The sequence below is a fragment of the Macaca thibetana genome, chromosome 5, assembly GCF_024542745.1.
Source record: "Macaca thibetana thibetana isolate TM-01 chromosome 5, ASM2454274v1, whole genome shotgun sequence".
NCBI lineage: Eukaryota > Metazoa > Chordata > Mammalia > Primates > Cercopithecidae > Macaca > Macaca thibetana.
This window is the reverse complement of record NC_065582.1, coordinates 147232985-147254439: the sequence shown is the minus strand read 5'-3', so window position 1 is coordinate 147254439 and position 21455 is coordinate 147232985. Positions and strand designations below refer to the sequence as shown.

Sequence of the window (21455 nt, the reverse complement as noted above, 5' to 3'; positions counted from 1 at the left end):
ACTGCGTGCGTGGCGTGTCCGCTGGACCAGGGGACTGGGGCAATCGGAGGTGTAGGCCCTTTGCTCGCCTACCCGGAGGTCGAGGGGTCAAGACTTGTTGTCTAGCAGCCGTCTCCCCGCCGCCCTGTCCTGGCCGAAGCAAAGGCCGCGTGCGGTCCGCGTCTGCCAGGCTTCAGGGCTGCGCGGGTACTGGGTGGGTGGTGGGCCTGGCGACCGGAAGATCCTGGCCGCCTTTCCGGTCGCCTCAGCACCCTGGAGCGCAGCCCTCGGGTTTCGGTCCCCTGGACTCTGCAGGTCGGTCCCGGTGGCGGATTATCCTCGCCCACAACCTCGAGGCCCCTGGGTCAACCACGCCTTCCGGGCCGGCAACCCAAGGTTTAGTCAGATTCCTCCAGACCCATCGCTTCTGGGAAAGAGGCGCCTCCCGTCAGGAGGATGCTGAGTTCCTCATGACTGGACCAGTGAGTGTCCACTCCCTGGTCCCTGGCGGGAGAGGCGGGACCCCCACGCCCTCCCGTTGCTCTTTGCAGAGATGTTCCTCAGGCCCAGTCCGGGATTTGGGATGTCTGTGCATGCTGTGGAGCAGAGAGTATGCAACATGTAAGTGCCGTGCGTGAGGAAGAGTACAATTAACCTATGGAGCCTGCTCATTTTTAATGTGGAGGGCATTTCTGTTCCTTTCTTTCGCCACTTCGAGGTCTTTTTAACTAAACCTCAAATCTAAGATATAAGAAAAAAAAGCCAGGCATAGTCATGGCCTTTTATTTCCCTCATTAAGGATTACATCAGGTGACGTAAGCCATTTTAACATACATCATGAAGAAAATGATTAGTAATTTATAAAGGCACATTAAAATACCATATAAGTCACGGTTTTCTTGATAGGATCATGATGGCGACTTCAAGAAAGTCGTTGAATGTGGATGAAACAGTTTGCTGTGGATTGTAGCACATGTAGCAGGATATGTAGGCTGGCTTGTTGTTTGTTTTGAGACGGAGTCTCCCTCTCGAAGCCCAGGCTGGAGTGCAGTGGCGAGATCTCCGCTCACCGCAACCTCCTCCTCCCGGATTCAAGCGATTCTCCTGCCTCAGCCTCCCGAGTAGCTGGGACGACAGGCTCCCACAACCATGCCCGGCTAATTTTTGTATTTTTAATAGAGATGGGGTTTTGCCATGTTGACCAGGCTGGTCTCAAACTCCTGACCTCAGGTGATTCGCCCGCCTCGGCCTCCCAAAGTGCTGGGATTACAGGTGTGAGCCACGGTGCTTGGCCAGTAATATGTAGGCTTTCTACATTCTATGCAGTTCAGTTCATTCATCCAACAAATATTTAATGCCTGTTGTGTGTCAGACGTTATCCTAAAGGCTGAAGATACAAAAGGGATTAAGACTCAATTCCTTTGGCCGGGCACGGTGGTTTACGCCTGTAATCCCAGCACTTTGGGAGGCCATAGCAGGTGAATCACCTGAGGTCAGGAGTTCCAGACCAGCCTGGCCAACATGGTGAAACCCCCCCCCCCGCCTCTACTAAAAATACAAAAAGTTACCCGGGCAAGGTGGTGGGCACCTGTAATCCCACCTACTCAGGAGGCTAAGGCATGAGAATTGCTTGAACTCGGGGGCCGGAGGTTGCAGTGAGCCGAGATCGCACCACTGCCTTCCAGCCTGGGGAACAGAACGAGACTCCGTCTCAAAAAAATAACCAAACAAGAAAGACTTATTGCCTTCTTGCAAAGCTGACAGGTTGAGTGGAAGAGATATATAAAGTAATTGCAGTACATAAGTGCTATAGTAGGGCATCTTTTTGAACTTGGGACATATGTAGATTTAAGTTACCTAATACAATTTGCTTTGTAATAAAAACCACTTATCTATGATTAGTCCCTTCATTTTGAATTCAAAATTTTTCTATTTAGTATTCACCTCACATTTTTTTTTTTTTTTTTTTTTTTAGTATTTTGGTAGAATCAGACTCTTCAAAATGGTTAATAGGATTTCAGAAATTAAATCAATTATCAGTGCCAGCTAGAATGGACCTTTGGATTTAGGACAGCGGTTCTCCAAAAGTGAGCTGGGGACTGTAGACAATCTCCGTAGTTCTTTCTGGGATCCATGAGGTCAAAACGTTTTCATGTGTTGCTTGCTTTTTTAACTCTTTTTCTCTCACAAGTGTGCAATAAAGTTTTGTGGAGATTATAATGTGCTATCAAAGCAGATAGAATTAAGCTGTTTTTTAAGTCAGATATTAGAGATTACAAAAATGTAAAACAATGCCAATCTTATTTTTTGTTTTTAAAATATAGTAATTTTTCATTTAAATATGCTATTTATGTTAACACGTAATGGGCTTATTGTCAATTTTAAGGAATTAATCTTTTATATATAATCAGTTTTCATATTTAATATGGTAAATACCAATAGTTACAATCCACATGAAAAAAATTTGTTTGACTCTTCAATTTTTAAACATGCCAAGGGGTCTTGATACCACAAACTTTGAGAACTGCCAAGGTAGGCTAGTTATTTTCAAATCATGTTTCATGTAACCCTAAATCCTCTGGTAGTGTGTAAGAAATCTGTGAGGATAGAGAATTAAAAAAAAAAAAAAGGAGTAGGAAGTTAAAGACAAGGCTCTGGGTCCCCACATCTCCCCATCTTCCTCTAATGGCAGTTCAACTTTTCTCTGTTTATCTGGGTTTTTTTTGTTTTGTTTTTGTTGTTGTTGTTTTTTTCCTTGAGACAGTCTTGCTCTGTCACCCAGGCTGGAATGCAATGGTGCCATCTCAGCTCACTGCAACCTCCATCTCCCAGGTTCAAAAGATTCTCCTGCCTAGGCCTCCCAGATAGCTGGGACTACAAGTGTGCACCACCACATCATGCTAATTTTTGTGTTTTTAGTAGAGACGGGGTTTTTGCCATGTTGGCCAGACTGGTCTCAAACTCCTGACTTCAGGTGATCCACCCGCCTCGTCCTCCCAAAATGTTGGGATCACAGGCATGAGCCACCATGCCTGGTCTGTTTATCTGCTTTTTATATCAATTAGGTAGAGACTCGCAAACTTGAATTATTGACTACTGTGCACCTACAGGCTCAACACCAAGTGGAAGCTGACAACGCTTGGGGCTTCCACCCTCTGAAGCAACAGCCCAAGCTATACCTCAGCCCCTTTTAGTTACAGCTGGAGCAGCTAGGACACAAGGCACCAAGTCCCTAGACTGCACATAGCAGAGGGACCCTGGGCCCAGCCCACAAAACCATTTTTTTCTTCCTAAACCTCCAGGCCTGTGATGGGAGGAGCTGCCACGAAGATCTCTGACATGCCCATTTTCCCCACTGTCTTGGTGATTAACATTCAGATCCTTTCACTTATGCAAATTTCTACAGCCAGCTTGAATTTCTCCTCAGAAAATGGGATTTTCTTTTATGTCATGTTGTCAGGCTGCAAATTTTCCAAACTTTCATGTTTTGTTTCCCTTAAAAACTGAATGCCTTTAACAGCACCCAAGTCACCTCTTGAATGCTTTGCTGCTTAGAAATTTCTTCCATCAGATACCCTAAACCATCTCTCTCAAGTTCAAAGTTTCACAAATCTCTAGGGCAGGGGCAAAATGCTACCAGTCTCTTTGCTAAAACATAACAAGAGTCACCTTTGCTCCAGTTCCCAACAAGTTCCTCATCTCCATCTGAGACCACCTGACTGGATTTCATTGTCCATATAATTATCAACATTTTTGTCAAAGCCATTCAACAAGCCTCTAGGGAGTTCCAAACTTTCCTACATTTCCCTGTCTTCTTCTGAGCCCTGCAAACTGTTGCAACATCTGGCTATTAATCCAGTTCCAAAGTTGCTTCCATATTTTTGGATATCTTTTTAGCAGTGCCCCACTCTACTGGTACCGATTTACTGTGTTAGTTCTTTTTCATGTTGCTAATAAAGACATACCCAAGAGTAGGAAATTTACAAAAGAAAGAGGTTTATTGGACTTACAGTTCCACATGGCTGGGGAAGCCTCACAATCATGGAGGAAGATGAAAGGCATGTCTCACATGGCGGCAGACAAGAGAAGAGAGAACTTGTGCAGGGAAACTCCCATTTTTAAAACCATCTATTCACTATCACAAGAACAGCACAGGAAAGACCTGTCCCCATGATTCAGTTATCGTCCCTCCCACAACCTGTAGGAATTATGGAACCTACAAGATGAGATTTGGGTGGGGACACAGAGCCAAACCATATCAATCATAATAAGGTTTTGTTTGGGTAAAATGTAAGCCTTTCCCTCCCCTCCCCTCCCCTCTCCTCTCCTCCCCTCTCCTCTCCTCTCCTCTCCTCCCCTCTCCTCTCCTCTCCTCTCCTCCCCTCTCCTCCTTCTCTCTCTTTCTTTCTTTCTTTCTTTCTTTCTTTCTTTCTTTCTTTCTTTCTTTCTTTCTTTCTTTCTTTTTCTTTCTCTCTCTCTCTTTCTCTTTCTGTCTTTCTGTCTGTCCTTTCTCTCTTTCTCTCTCTCTCTTTCTCTCTTTTCTTTCTCTTTCTTTCTTTCTCAGTGTCTCACTTTGTCACCTAGTTTGGAATGCATTGGCATGAACACGGCTCACTGCAAACTCAACCTCCCAGGCCGAAGTGACCCTCCAGCTCAGCTTTCAGAGTAGCTGTGATATGGTTTGGCTGTGTCCCCACCCACATCTCATCTTGAAACCCAGTGGAAGGTAATTGAATCATGGGGGCAAGACTTTCCTGTGCTGTTATTGTGATAGTGAATAAGTCTCATGAGATCTGATGGTTTTAAAAAGAGTTCTGGCTGGGCATGGTGGTGGGCACCTGTAATATGAACTACTAGGGAGGCTGAGGCAGAGCGAATTGCTTGAACCTGGGAGAAGGAGGTTGCAGTGAGCGAAGATTGCACCACTGCACTCCAGCCTGGGCAACAGAGAAAGACTGTGTCTCAAAAAAAAAAAAAAAAAAAAAAAAAAAGGAGTTCCTCTGCACAAGCTCTGTCTCTTTGCCTGCTGCCATCCATGTAAGATGTGACTTGCTTTTCCTTGCCCTCACTATGATTGTGAGTCTTCCCCAGCCATGTGGAACTGTAAGTCCAAATAAACCTCTTTCTTTTGTAAATTGCCCAGTCTTGGGTATGTCTATCAGCAGCATGGAAATGGACTAATACAGTAAATTGGTACCAGTAGAGTAGGGTGTTGCTGAAAAGATACCTGAAAATGTGAAAGTGACTTCAGAACTGGGTAGCAGGCAAACATTGGAACAGTTTGGAAGGCTCAGAAGAAGACAGGAAAATGTGGAAAAGTTTGGAACTTCCAAGAGACTTGTTGAATGGCTTTGACAAAAATGCTGATAGTGATATGAACATAAGATCCAGTCTGAGGTGGTTTCAGATGGAGATGAGGAACTTGTTGGGAACTGGAGCAAAGGTGACTCTTGTTATGTTTTAGCAAAGAGACTGGTGATGTTTTGCCCCTGCCCTAGAAATTTGTGGGACTTTGAACCTGAGGGAGATGATTTAGGGTATCTGGTGGAAGACATTTCTTTTTTCTTTTTTTTTTTTTTGAGATGGAGTCTCGCACTGTTGCCTGGGGTGGAGTGCAGTGGTGGGATCTCGGCTCACTGGGTTCAAGCAATTCTCCTGCCTCAGCCTCCCGAGTAGCTGGGATTACAGGCATCCGCCACCATGCCCGACTAATTTTTGGTATTTTTAGTAGAGACAGGGTTTTGCTATGTTGGCCAGTGGAAGACATTTCTAAGCAGCAAAGCATTCAAGAGGTGACTTGGGTGTTGTTAAAGGCTTTCTGTTTTGACCGGGTGCGGTGGCTCACACCTGTAATCCCAGCACTTTGGGAGGCTGAGGAGGGTGGATCAAGAGGTCAGGAGTTCGAGAACAGCCTGGCCAATATGGTGAAACCCTGTGTCTACTAGAAATACAAAAATTAGCTAGGCATGGTGGTGTGCGCCTGTAGTCCCAGCTGCTTGGGAGGCTGAGGCAGGAGAATCGCCTGAACCCAGGAGGTGGAGGTTCCAGTGAGCCGAGATCATGCCACTGACTGCAACCTGGGCAACAGATTGAGACTCCATCTCAAAAAAAAAAGGCATTCAGTTTTACCAGTTTTATAAGGGAAACAGAGCATAAAAGTTTGAGAAATTTGCAGCTTGACAATGTGATAGAAAAGAACATCCCATTTTCCGAGAGGAAATTCAAGCTGGCTGCAAAAATTTGCGTAAGTACCAAGGAGCCGAATGCTAATACCCAAGACAATGGGGAAAATACCTCCCGGACATGTCAGAGGTCTTCATGGCAGCCCCTCCCATCGCAGGTCCAGAGGCCTAGGAGGAAAAAGTGGTTTTATGGGCCAGGCCCAGGGTCCCCATGCTGTGTGCAGCCTAGGGACTTGGTTCCCTGCATCTCACCTGCTCCAGCAGTGACTGAAAGGGGCCAACATAGAGCTTGGGCTGTTGCGTCAGGGGGTGGAAGCCCCAAACCTTGGCATCTTCCATGTGGTATTGAGCCTGCGAGTACATAGAAGTCAAGAATTGGGGTTTGGGAGCCTCCACCTAGATTTCAGAAGATACACGGAAATTCCTGGATTCCCAGGCAGAAGTTTGCTGTAGGGGTGGGGCCTTCATGGAGAACCTCTGCTAGAGCAGTGCCAGAAGGGAAATGTGGGGTCAGAGCCCCCACACAAAGTCACCACTGGGGCACTGCCTGGTGGAGCTGTGAGAAGAGCACCACCGTCCTCCAGACCACAGAATGGTAGATCCACCAACAGCTTGCACCGTGTGCCTGGAAAAGCTGCAGACACTCAATGCCAGCCTGTGAAAGCAGCCCAGAGGGAGGCTTTACCCTGCCCAAGACCATGGGAATCCACCTCTTGCATCAGTGTGACCTGGATGTGAGACATGGAGTCAAAGGAGATCATTTTGAAGCTTTAAGATTTGACTGCCCTGCTGGATTTCAGACTTGCATGAGTCCTGTAATCCCTTTGTTTTGGCCAATTTCTCCCATTTGGAATGGCTGTATTTACCCAATGCTTATACCACCATTGTATCTAGGAAGTAAATAACTTGCTTTTGATTTTACAGGCTCATAGGCAGAAGGGATTTGTCTTGTCTCAGATGAGACTTTGGACTGTGGACTTTTGAGTTAATGCCGAAATGAGTTAAGACTTCGGAGGACTATTGGGAAGGCATGATTGCTTTTGAAATGTGAAGACATGAGATTTGGGAGGGGTTGGGGTGGAATGATATTGTTTGGCTCTGTGTCCCCACCCAAGTCTTATAGCTCCCATAACCCATGTGTCCTGGGAGGGACCTGGTAATTGAATCATGTGGGCTGGACGCAGTTGCTCATGCCTGTAATCCCAGCACATTGGGACGCCAGGGCAGGAGATCTCTTGCGATCAGCAGTTGAGACCAGCCTGGCCAATGTGGTGAAACCCCATCTATACTAAAAATACAAAAACTAGCCAGGCGCGGTGGCGGGCACCTGTAATCCCAGCTACTTGGGAGGCTGAGGCATGAGAATCACTCGAACCTGGAGGCGGAGGTTGCAGTGAGCCCAGATCACACCACTGCACTCCAGCCTCGGCGTCAAAGTGAAACTTAGTCTCAAAAAAAAAAAGAATCATGGGGGATGGGTCTTTCCCGTGCTGTTCTCATGTTAGTGGATAAGTCTTACAAGATCCGACGGTTTTAAAAATGGGAGTTACTTCTCTCTTCTCTTGTCTGTCGCCATGTGAGAGATGCTTTTCACCTTCCACCAGGATTGTGAGGCCTCCCCAGCCACGTGGAACTGTAAGTCCAATAAACCTCTTTCTTTTCTTTTTTTTTTTTTTTTTGAGACAGAGTCTCGCTCTGTTGCCCAGGCTGGAGTGCAATGGCATGATCTCGGCTCACTGCAACCTCTGCCTCCCAGGTTCACACCATTCTCCTGCCTCAGCCTCCCGCATAGCTGGGACTATAGGCACCTGTCACCACACCTGGCTATTTTTTTGTTTTTTTTTGGTTTTTTAGTAGAGATGGGGTTTCACCATGTTAACCAGGATGGTCTTAATCTCCTGACCTCGTGATCCATCCACCTCGGCCTCCCAAAGTGTTGGGATTATAGGCGTGAGCCACCACACCGGACAATAAACCTCTTTCTTTTGTAAATTGCCCAGGTATGTCTTTATCAGCAGCATGAAAATTGACTCATACAGTGATCCATTACCAAGGGTAAAATTCTCCTGAGTGCCGAACAAAGAGATAAACTGCATTTGAGTTTTGGGTAAGTCCCCTATAATGATGAATCAAGAATCCTCAAATCTGTCTTGCCACCCATTTAATATGTATTTTTGTTAAGGCTGAAGTTTAGAGTTAGAATCAGGACATTTTGGCCTATTGAGAAGTTCTGAATTCCAACAGAAGATGCCATGTAAATCAGCGAATTTGATTCTTTTAAAAGGAACTTATAAAATTTACAAGATTTATTCAATAAAGCAGTTCAACTTTGGTATATCAGACCTTATAATGAACCATTTTTCCCACTTCATCTTATGCAATCTTTAATATTTTCTATTTTTGTCAAGGATATTAAACCTACACCTGGAAACATATTAAATGCCAACTTAAAATGTGAGAAGCTTTGGCAGAACTCAGACCCATTTTCCCAAATTTCCAAGCTGTTTAATCACACTGATTTAGACACTCTGGAAAGCAGCTGGGATTGTAGTTATCTTTATGCTTTGAGCTCTCTAGTTTTGTTTGCAAGTCTTATAAAATATCTTGCTGTTTCTGCATTGTGACATTGCTGTCACTAGTGGCTTTACCCAAAGATTTGTTTACAGATAGAGCCAAGTTAGTTTAGGTGAAAAGGTACAAATCAGAGCTTAGTTTCCCTTGTCTGATGTTTGTTTTTGCCAAATAGAGATAAAGCAGAATTAAATGGCACCAATGGTTTGATTAGTTGAGCAAGTGATTAGAGTGGGAGGGACATATATGAATACTTGTTAATGGACAGCATCAAGATTGCTTTGCATTGCACTGCTAGAAAGGTAAAGAATTGTGTGAGGCAGTTTATAGTTTTTAAAAATTCTGGTAGAGGTATACAAGCAAGACCACTTGCAGTGGCTCACACCTGTAATCCCAGCACTTTGGGAGGCCAAGGCGGAAGGATTGCTTTAGGCCAGGAGTCCGAGACCAGCTTGGGAAACACAGTGAGACCCCTGTCTCTATATTAAAAAAAAAAAAAAAAGTATACAAGCAAAAAAGAAATTATGGGCCTAAGGTAAGCCAGTGGGAGTGGATGCTGCAGTTGTATGGAAAACAAGATTATTGGAGGATAGGTCAGGGGACCGAGTATTGGAAGTATTACCTACTTAGATATTGATATCACCAAGAGTCACAACAGGAAGATTATTGAAAAGAGAGGCAGAGTTCAGTGCTAAAATCTTCAAGGAGTGAGGAAGACTGATACAGAGGTATACACAGTGGACCACTGAAAGATAGGATATCATGTGGAATACTCTGCCAGCATGAGCTCCAAACAAGTTGGAGAGTTTTAGGGAAGACAGAAGAATAGCAGCCTGGCAGCCAAAATAAGTAACAGATAATGCTTATGCTACCTCTACATTCTTTGTATAACATTTGGGGAAAAAAATATAGCTCCCCTTTGAGAGGGCAGCGGGAGCATCAGTGCTGATAGGAGATGCCAGGTTTTCATGAAGAGAATATTCAGAGATTGCCTTTAATCTCAATAATTTGGGAGGTTGAGTTGGAAGGATCACTTGAGCCTCGGAGTTCCAGACTAGCCTGGGTAACATACTGAGACCTCCATATCTACAAAAAAAAAAAAAATTAGTTTGGCATGGTGGTGTGCACCTGTGATCCCAGCTAGTTGGGAGGCTGAGGCAGGAGGTTCACTTGAACCAAGGAGTTTGAGGCTGCAATGAGCTATGATGCCACCACTGCACTCTAGCCTGGGTGACAGAGCAAGACCTTGTCTCAAACAACAACAATAAAAAGCTGTTCCCTCACCCTAGACCCATATCTCACTCAAGAGACTACCTCCATTTCTCTGCTCCTTTTGATTGTAAAACTTCCAATTACTTGTACTTTCTTTCCTTCCTTATCCTGATTTCTTTCATTAACTATTCTGGTGGATTTTCATGCCCATCACTCCACCAACACATTTTATTAAGTTCACCCACTAATAATTTCTGCCAAAATGTTCAATTTTCCATCCCCACGATTTGACTTAGCAGCATTTGATGTTGAACCCCGGCTCTCGGAGATTTGCTTTCTTTTCTGGGCTTCGAAGACATTTTCTTCTTTCACTGGCTGCTGCTTCTCAGTCTACTTTGTTGGCTCCTCTTCCTCTACCAGAGCTCTAAGTATTGCATCACCCTAAGTCCTAGTCCTGTGACTTCTTTTCTGTATCTTCACTCTCTCCCTAAGTGATTTTACCTAGTCCCAAAGATTCAAATACCATCTACATTTGGTTGGCCTTTTTTTTTTTTTTTTTTTTTTTTTTTGTGAGACAGGGTCTTGTTCTGTCTCCCAGGCTAGAGTGCAGTGGCGCCATTTCAGCTTACTGCAACCTCTGTCTCCCAGGTTCAAGCAATTCTCGTGCCTCAGCCACTGAGTAGCTGGGATTACAGGCATCCCAGCTAATTTTTGCATTTAGTAGAGACGAGGTTTCTCCATGTTGGCCAGTCTGGTCTCGAACTGTTGGACTCAAGCCGTCTGCTTGCTGTGGCCTCCCAAAGTGTTGGGATTACAGGCATGAGACACCATGCCTGGCACTGATTGGCTCTTAATTTATATTTCCTTTTATGATGAAACCTTAGCTCCACACATTTCTATCCAACTCTCTACTAAAGATCTCCACTTGGCTGCCTAGCAGGCATCTCAAAATCATCACAGCCAAAAGCTGAATTACTGAGTTTCATCTGTGGCAGTGACTTTCAGCTGACCCCATGAACCATATATGTTCTTTCTCTAGTAAAAGAATCCCCAAATTTTGCTGCGAAGATATTGTCCCAAATGAAGACTACATTGTGCAGCCTCCTTTGGGTATTGTCTTGTGACTAACTTCTGGCTAAGGGGATAAGAAATGGAAGGGATATGTACAGCTTCTATGACAAACACATTGTTTCTATGACAAAACATTTAAATAATGAGGCCGACCCTCCATATCTCCCTCCCCTCCTCATCCTCCTCTAGCTGGAACATTAACCCAATGGATGTGGTGGTGAACTATCTTTGACCATGCAAAGAAGTGCAGCATTGGGTGGACCATGCACAACCAGTTTGAGAAGCACTGCTCTACGGTTGGGGGAGCAATAATAGAAAGAGTGTAGGTTCTGAATACCTGAAGCATACATTTTAGCTCTAGACTGCTTATATTTTTGTTACGTGAAAGAGAACTTTTAATCTGGTTTAAACCACTGGATCTCTTTATTCCAGCCAGTGAATCTATATCCAACTAATATTTACTCCCAATCTGCTCTTTCCCACCCCTCATTCCCTTACTATAAACCTTTTCTATCTCAATTTATATCATTAGTTGCTCTGCCCCCAAACCAGATGTCACTTTTGTTTTCTCTTTTCCTTCCCCTTCATAGCCAGGCCGTCACAGTGACGTATTGGCTGTACCTCCAAAATATATCCCAGATCTGATCTCTTCTTATGATTTGTACTGCCACAACCTTAGTCAAAGCCACTAACATCTCTTATCTGAACTCCAATGGTTTACTAGTTTTCTGCCTCTCTTCTTGATACAATGCATCTTTCTACATAGCAGCCAGAGTAAGATAAAATCATAAATCAGATAATATAACTGCCACTCCCTGTACCAATGGCTATATTTTATACTCAGAATAAAATCCAAAATCTTTATTTGGCTTCCAAGATCCTACACCTTACTTCTGATCTCATCTTGTACCTGTCATTTGATCTTCAGTCCCTTGAAAATGCCAAGTCTATTTCCGTTTCAGGGCCTTTGTGCTTGTTACTATTGTTTTTTTCTCTTGGAAAACTGCCCAGATCTTTGCTTAGCTGAATTATTCAGAGCCCAACTCAAATATCATCTCTTTAGAAAATTCTTGGCCGGGTGCGGTGGCTCAAGCCTGTAATCCCAGCACTTTGGGAGGCCGAGACGGGCGGATCACAAGGTCAGGAGATCGAGACCATCCTGGCTAACACAGTGAAACCCCATCTCTACTAAAAAATACAAAAAAAAACTAGCCGGGCGAGGTGCTGGGCGCCTGTAGTCCCATCTACTGGGGAGGCTGAGGCAGGAGAATGGCGTGAACCCGGGAGGCAGAGCTTGCAGTGAGCTGAGATCGCGCCACTGCACTCCAGCCTGGGTGAAAGAGCGAGACTGCATCTCAAAAAAAAAAAAAAAGAAAAATTCTTTCAGAGCCAGGTGTGGTGGTGCATACCTGTAATCTCAGCTACTCAGGTGGCTGAGGCTGATGGATCTCTTGAGCCCAGCAGTCTGAAGCCAGCCTGGGCAGTATAGCAAGATCCTGTCAAAAAGAAAAAGTTATTTCACCATGATTATATTTTAATTTCTCTTCAGCAATTAGAAGTCACTGAAATTAATTTACCTTATTTGTTGGCATTTGTTGGCATTGTGCAAGTAATGCTTGCACCCAGGAGGCAGAGGTTACAGTAAACTGAGATCACACCACTGCACTCTAGCCTGGGCAATAGGGCGAGACTCAGTCTCAAAACAAATAAATACATAAAATAATTTTTGGAGACAGTCTTGCTCTATTACCCAGGCTGGAGTGAAGTGGCGTGATCTCGGCTTACTGCAACCTCCGCTTCCTGGGTTCAAGTGATTCTCCTGCCTCAGCCTCCTGAGTAGCTGGGATTACAGGGGTACGCCACCACGTGTGGCTAAATTTTGTATTTTTAGGAGAGACGGGGTTTTGCCATGTTAGTCAGGCTGGTCTCGAACTCCTGACCTCTGCTCCGCCCACCTTAGCCTCCCAGAGTGCTGGGATTACAGTGAGCCACCATGGGCCCACAAAGCTATTTTACTTAGCATTTCTTTTCCCGATGCTAAATTGGGAACTACTGACAATACTATTGACAATACTAAATATATTTTTAAATTATTTTACTTATTTTTGAGACAGGGTCTCACTGTGTCACCCATGCTGTAGTGCAGTGAACCATCACCCCTCACTGCAGCCTCAACCTCCCCAAACTCAGGTGATCCTCCCACCTCAGCCTCCTGAGTAGCTGGGACTACACGCATGCACCACCATGCCTGGCTAATTTTTAAACTTTTTTGTAGAGACGGAGTTTCGCCACGTTGCCCAGGCTGGTCTCAAACTTTTGGGTTCAAGTGATGCAATTGCCTCAGCCTCCTAAAATGCTAGGATTGCAGGCGTGAGCCACTGTGCCCAGCCCCCTCCCTTTTTTTTTTTTTTTTTTTTTGAGACAGAGTCTTGCTCTGTTGCCCAGGCTAGAGTGCAGTGGCACAATCTCAGCTCACTGCAACCTCTGCCTCCCAGGTTCAAGTGATTATCATGTCTCAGCCTCCCTAGTAGCTGGGATTACAAGCGTGCACCACACGTGGCTAATTTTTGTATTTTTTGTAGAGACAGGGTTTTATTATGTTGGCCAAGCTGGTCTTGAACTCCTGGCCTCAAGTGATCCACTCACCCTGGCCTCCCAAAGTGCTTAGATCACAGGTGTGAGCCACCATGCCCACCAACCTATTTTTTATTTTAAAAAATTGACAGCATACTAAATGTTTGTAATGCAAATGATAAAATTGCTACAATGAAAACAGAAGAAGGTGAGAATTAGATGAAGAGTTGATTAAGGCAACTATGAGTCACTGTGTTAGGGCATGTATATTATGAAAATTATAGCAGAAGTGATAAAGGGTGACAATTGTTAGCTATCTTCAGTGAAAAGCTCTTTGAATACTTTCTTTTTTTTAATTTTACGATTTTTTTTTTTTCTTTTTTTTTTTTTACAGAGACAGGGTCTCACTATATTGTCCAGGTTGGTCTTGAACTCCTGGGCTCAAGGGATCCTCTTGCCTCGGCCTCACAAAGTGCTTGGTTTACAGGCATGAGCCACAGTTCCTGGCCTCTTTGAATATCTTTAATGCTTTTAGAGATTAGCATCAGAGAATTATTAATACTAGAGGGCACAAGGAATTAGCCATTGCCAGTGGACACCTACATAGGTGTGACTATGTGACTCAGTTTTAAAAACATTTTGACCCAATGAAAAAATTCCTTGGATGTTATAGGGGACGAAAATTGTAAGTCCTATTCATTCTTTAATGGAGAAACTAAAATTTACAATATTACTTTATTTAGCCCAAGATTTTCTTAAGCTTTGCATTTTCTAATTCAGCTTTGGCTTGCAGAATCATGCTTGAAGTTTGAGACTGCCAGCTTTCAACAGGCAGTTACTAGTGAAACTCTTTGGAAAGATGAGAAGATGTTGACATAAGTGTAATGTGAGACAAAGCAAAGTAAAATGTAATTTTTAAGTAAACATTGCCGAGTGTGATGGTGGCTCATGTTGCTGTCGGTTGTTATGGGAGTGAACGAAGGGGGACGAATGCAGAAATGAAGACAAAGACAAAAAGAGTATTTTTGGAAGAAGGGGTCAGGGGGTTCCTTGCTTCTAGTGAGCAAGGGCCCTGAGCTTCTACAGCCATTCGTATTAGGTAGAAGGAGCAGGGAGGGAGAGGTAATGGTTGGTTAGCTGCTTGATTTATCACAGGTACACATAATTGCTTTCTTTGTACAACAAGCTTCAGATGTTCAGATAATCACAAGGAACACTGCACTTGGGGCATGACTGCCCTCAGCACCCCTTCTGGTGGCAGACACAGTTGTTAGTTTTCCAACATCCTGCTTTCATGAGAACAGTTTTCTGTTTGCTCATATGGCCTCCAGTGGTATACTGAGTTGGTCACGACCCTCATTCTTTTGGCCTGTAACATCTCCCCCTTTTTGTTTTTTCATTATTCGAATAAAGGTAATTGCAGGTTGTGCAGCTCTCAATTGCCGTTTTGTGGTCCAGCTGATTTTGCAGACTATGAACAAAAAACAAAAACATAATATTAATCCCATAGTTACAAAAAAGACATTGAGGTGCTATTTGAAGTAGGTCCAAGGGTTAAGGCTCTCTAAACCTTGCTGGAATTCTGCCTAAGCTTTTAAAGAGGACTGAAACGCTTGAGTCTACTTATTCAAGTTAAGGATTTTACTTTGTAAATCATTAATATCAAAAGTAACATTGGATGTGAAAGCTCCCTGTAAATGGGCTTTTACAAGGCTCCATGGATATTCACTTTGGTTATATACCAAATTGGTCACACAAATATGAGTATGATTAAAATGACAATGCAATTGCTGCTGCAACTGCAAATTTTGTACTTGTTCTCCTAGCCACAGAACAGTAGTCTTTACATTGCCACTTCTGTTTGTATTTCGGTGTTAATTTTATTTTGAAGCATCCATCCTGGTCGGCTGTGCGTGTCCAGTTTGCCACATATTGAGCTGTTTGAATGGAGCTGTGCATTGCTATTGAGGACATCACAACAGAGGTTATTAATGTAACTAAGGAGACTACAGCAAAAATGATCATGCCTAAGGCTCTATGAGCACGATGAGTAAGCTGAGTAAAAAGGAGTTTCATAAGCTGTAAAGCGGGGGTGACTGCCCAAGGATTAGATAAATTTATAGGAATTCATAATCTGGAATGCAACCTAGAATTCTTAGGGTGGATATGTCATATGTTTGTGTTGTGCTATAATTAAGGCGATATAGTTGACAGGAATCACAAGTGAATTGGGCATCATCTACCTGGAGTTGGTTCTTTTTTGCTGCTAAGAAAACATAAGGATTAGCAACACAAATTGTAAATTGAGTGGTAATATTTTCTACAAGGGTAACATTAAAACTGCATTTAGCACAATTACTGTTATTGGATTGTGTCCCAATCCAAATGCTGCCATTCATAAATGGGAGTGCTGCTTTCCATATTGACTCCTGAATTGGACCTCTCTTTCCTTGATAATGCCATTGAGGCAAAGGTGGGCTAAAGCCTGAGCTGTGTCAAGCAATTTGGGCAGCAGATTGAGATTGAATCCCAATGTGATGTAGTGAGGAGACGTTAAAGTTTTGCCACCAGTGCCAGTAAAGTTCATGCCATGAGGTCTGATGCTCATGTCTCCCAACCAAATGACCACAGGGACCCCAATCAATAATGTCTCCCATCAACATGGACTGTTGTCTAGCTAGGGAGCCAAGACACTGGGTCCAAGAATGGGGGTTAGAATTATCAAAGGGAGCCCATTCTGTATAATTAATACAATTTGGGTGATGGGGCCGGGAGTGATTAGTAACTACACCAGTAATATTAATAGAGCTAAGGCCCAATAGGTACATATATTTTTCATGATAACTCAACCATGCCTGGGATTGAATTGCAAGGCAACTGCAGTTGAGTGATGTATCCTGGGTGATGCATAAAGGAAGTCCCACCCATGGAGTGGTATAATTGATACCATTGTTCTGAGAGTCTAATTGCTCTGTGTCAGGGGGAGTTAAGGGTCCTGGTGCCCATGCTCCTTGGTCATGATATATATCAGGAGGAGTGTCACTCCAGAGTACCAGTTGTACCACTGGGGGGGTTAGGAACGTATGCCCAGTATGTTTTTGCCTCTGCACAGGGAAAACATAGCACACAGGATATTACAGCTAGCATGGTCATAAACATGGAGTCAGGGGGTTTTGTCTGACCCTGATGCTGTAGCAGTTTCTCATCTTCTTGTGTGGTTTTCTTGATCTATAAAACACAAGCATACCCTTGTCCCCATGTCAGTAAATCTACCAGGCCTTTCCATTGTCCTTCTTCCAGGGATTTCCATAATACTTTTGGGTAAACTTTCCTTTTTCCCTCTAACATTTGCCAGTGTCATCCTACCGGAGTCTTATCTGTACCAGGAGTTAAAACATTTAAAGTAAATAATGCTAAATGTAGTATTGTTTGAGGTGGTAACTGGTCTCCTATAACCCCTTTTTGTTTTTTCAACATAGGTTGTAACATTTGATGTGCTGCTCTATAATTCCTTGTCCTCGAGGGTTATGAGGAATTCTTGTTTTGTGAGTGATTGCCTATAACTAAAAAATTTTGAAAAACGTGACTAACATAAGCAGGTCCATTGTCAGTTTTTAATTGTTTAGGGACCCCCATATGGGCAAATGACAACAGACAATGTCATTGGACATGGCCAGCTGTTTCACCTGTTTGACATGTAGCATGCAGCTTATGAGAGTAAGTGTCTATAGTCATATGAACATAGCTAAGTTTGCCAAAGGCTGCTATATGTGTTACATCCGTTTGCCGGATTTCATTTGGAGCTAAGCCTCGTGGGTTACATCCTTCTATGGGTATAACACCAGCGACATGCTGACAAGTGGGGCAGGCTTGCACAATAGCTAGAGGCTGGCTTCGAGGCAGATGAAGCATATGAATAAGGGCAGAGGTGTTTTTAATGCAGTAATGAATGAGAGGCTTGAGCTTGCTGAAACACAGAACCAATCAATTTATCTGCTGTATCATTACCTAGAAATAGTAGTCCAGGAAGTTGTGTGTGAGAGCGAATATGAGAAATATGAAAAAGGAGCAGCATGAAAGTGAACAGCTTGCTGAAGTCTTGGAAACAAGTTAAACAGTTCTGCTTTTAATAGCGGCAGTCTCAATGCGACTGGCTACATTTACAACATAGGCTAAATGACAGACAATAGGAGAGGAAACAGTGAGCTGTAAAACCTGAATAACTGCCATTAATTCTGAGCATTGAGCTGAAACACCAGGGGTTTTTATCATTTGAGTATGCTTAGGTCCATAAAACAGATGCTCAGCTTTGGAAGAGCCATCAGTGAAGTAAGTCTGGCCGCCTGGAATAGGTGGGTAAAAGGGTAAACTTTATAAAATTGCAAAACTTTGTCTGATGGATAATGATTATCTATAATTCCTTTGCTTCAGCCAACATTGTGGAGCGATGAAGCTCAGTTCCCACATCCTGACAAGCTTTGAGAAAATTTCCTAACCTTTTTGTACATCTCACAGGTGCTAGTGCACGTTTACAATCCGTGTTTGCATTTTCAAAAGCTAGTTAAGGTTAGCATTTCTGTAGCCATGGTATGAGGAATCTGACGCTTCACTGCCTCTTGTAATCTTGCAAGAAAATGTGCGTAGGGCTCCTGCGACCCTTGCATGATATGTAAAAAAGATTGTACTGGGACCCTTTCCTCTGGAATTGTGGCCCAGGCGTGTTTAGCAGCCAAGGCACACTGCTTATAAGCAGCGTCTAGGAGTGCCATTTGATGTTCCAGGTCTGAATAGGGGCCACTACCTGACAGCATCCTCTGTAATGTCTCCGTGTCCAGCAGCACGATTCTGTCTAGCCTGGTCTGCACACAGTTCTTGCCAATTTGAATTCCATGTCAGGTATGCACTAGCAGACAAACAAGTGCAAGCCAAATGCTTTACATCAAAGGGTGGAAGGCGCATAGCGCCAAATACAGATTCTAGCAATCCTAAAGTAAATGGGCTTTGTACTCCATTGTTAACTACACTAGCTTTTAATTCCTTCAGCAACTTAAATTCTTGTGGGGTGTGTTCATGTATAAGCTGCTGTGGATTATTTGGATCGGGCCTTACGGAAACAGGAAAAGCACAAGTTCCTAAGGGTTCTCCAGCTATAGCAGCAGAGTGTAAAATTCTTTGTATTGGGGTCTCTATTTCTGCTACTGAAGGAGGCAGTTTAGATGTTTCTGCTACTAGAGGGGGCAACACAGGCCAATTTTCATCCTCCTGCTTCTGTTTATTATTTTTAATTGGTGCTGTTGGGGGAAAAGATTATTTCAAATTTTTAGACTCTGAACATGACTCCTGCTGTCTAGCAGAATAAGGAATGAATAATGGCAGAAGAATAGTATGAACTAAACTCCAAATATAAAAAAGAAAAGAAGTAGCCAGATTCTTCCCCCATGTTACCCTGATTCAGAAACTTCCCATTCCCAGTACCTCTTTAGGGCACTGACTTTATATCAGCTGCCGGCAGACTCTTCCCAGTGTTTCTCGTTCTGGTTCTTCTTGTCAGTTTCACTTTCTCTGCTCTAGCAGACCTTCACTCACGTCCCTGTCCCGGGTGTGACTTGTCGCTGTCGGTTGTTATGGGAGTGAACAAAGGGGGACGAATGCAGAAATGAAGACAAAGACAAAAAGTATTTTTGGAAGAAGGGGTCAGGGGGCTGCCTGCTTCTAGTGAGCAAGGGCTCTGAGCTTCTACAGCCCTTTGTATTTATTAGGTAGAAAGAGCAGGGAGGGAGAGGTAATGGTTGGTCAACTGCTTGATTTATCACAGGTACACATAATTGCTTTCTTTGTACAATAGGCTTCAGATGTTCCTGTAGATAATCACAAGGAACACTACGCTTGGGGCGTGACTGCCCTCAGCACCCCTTCTGGTGGCAGATGCAGTTGTTAGTTTTCCAACATCCTGCTTTCATGAGAACAGTTTTCTGTTTGCTCATATAGAATCCAGTGGTATACTAAGTTGGTCACGACCCTCATTCTTTTGGCCTGTAACAGGCTCATGCCTGTAATGCCAGCACTTTTGGAGGCCGAGGCAAGAGGATCACTGGAGCTCAGGAGTTGGATGGAGACCAGCCTGGGCAACACGGTGAAACCCCATCTCTGCAAAAATTAGCCTGGTGTGGTGGGGTACGCCTGTAGTCTCAGTTGCTCATGGGGCTGAGGCAGGAGAATAGCTTGAGCTCCAGAGGTGGAGGCTACAGTGAGCCATAATGGTGATGCTGCATTCCAGCCTGGGTGACAAAGTGAGACTCTATCTCAGAAAAAAAAAAAAAAAAAAAAAGGGCTGTTAGACAAACAACATTTTCAAGGATATAAATCTTAAACCATTTGTTGGGGGTATAGGCTTTGGTGTCAGATTTCCATCTGTCCTATATTTTGTAACCACAAATTGTCCTGGCTGGATTAATTGTAAGGAAGCCCCTTTAAACACATCTAGACTTCCAAAGTTTGTTTACATACTAATTAGTTGTCATGAAAAGCTGCATTCAACCCAGGGTCTGAGATGCCTTTTGTATATAAAGTGCTTCTCTTTTTGACACTGACTGAATTACATACATAACAGATTCATTTATTTAAAAACAATTTAAGAGGCTTTTTCTATAATGCTGAACCTGCTGTGTGGTATTTGTGTTTAATTCTGGTCAAAACTAATAAACACTGCAATTCAAAACCATTAATCATCAAGCATAGACCAACTATCTGAGGTTATGAGCACATATTTAAGAGGTTAGACTCTGGCATTCCAGATACTGCAAATAATACTTTTCTCATTTCTAAATTTCCTAGAAATAAGTGGAGATTTGTATAAGGAAATAATATTCTTTAAAAAATTTATTTTTGACTCAGGATCTGGCTCTGTTGCCCTGGCTAGAGTGCAGTGGTGCCATCACAGCTCACACAATAGCCTGGAACTACTGGGCTCAAGCCTCCCTCCCACCGCAGCCTCCCAAGTAGCTGGGACTACAGATGCAGGCCATCATGTCCCGCTAAGTTTTATTTTATTTTTGTAGAGACAGAGTCTGTGTTGCTCAGGCTGGTCCTGAACTCCTGGCATCAAGTAATCCTCCCACCTCCCAATAAAACATGTACTGATGGTCGGGCATGGTGGCTCATGCCTGTAATCCCAGCACTTTGGGAGGCCAGGGCGGGCGGATCATGAGGTCAAGAGAGCAAAGACCATCCTGGCCAACATGGTGAAACCCTATCTCTACTAAAACTACAAAAATTAGCCAGGCATGGTGGTATGCACCTGTAGTCTCAGCTACTCGGGAGGCTGAGGCAGGAGAATTGCTTGAACCCTGGAGGTGGAGGTTGCAGTGAGCCAAGATCGTGCCACTGCACTCCAGCCTGGCGACAGAGCAAGACTCTGTCTCAAAAAAAAAAACCCCAAAAAACCCGACAAAAACAAAAACCGTGTATTGATATGAAAGTTGTTTTATCCTGGCAGGGCACAGTGGCTCACGCCTGTAATCCCAGCACTTTGGGAGGCCGAGACAGGTGGATCACGAGGTCAGGAGTTCAAGACAAGCCTGGCCAAGATAGTGAAGCCCCGTCTCTACTAAAAATACAAAAATTAGCCGGGTGCGGTGGCAGGTGCCTATAATCCCAGCTACTGGGGAGGCTGAGGCAGGAGAATTGTTTGAATCCGGGAGAGCAGAGGTTGCAGTGAGCTGAGATTGTGCCACTGCACTCCAGCCTGGGTGACAGAGTGATACTATGTCTCAAAAAAAAAAAAAAAAAAAAAAAGTAAGTTGCTTTATCCTTAAAACGACATACATTGTTTTCACCCCTACATAATCCTTGCCTCCCAGACATCTC

At 43.8% G+C, this 21455-nt stretch overlaps 1 long non-coding RNA gene across 1 annotated transcript; it reads left to right on the top strand.

The window, feature by feature from the left end:
• The first annotated feature begins 11 nt into the window (after positions 1-11).
• Positions 12-12391, top strand: LOC126954670 (uncharacterized). The gene is made up of 2 exons (XR_007725689.1): positions 12-600; positions 4544-12391. It is a non-coding gene; the product is annotated as an uncharacterized LOC126954670 (long non-coding RNA).
• The last annotated feature ends 9064 nt before the right edge of the window (positions 12392-21455 follow it).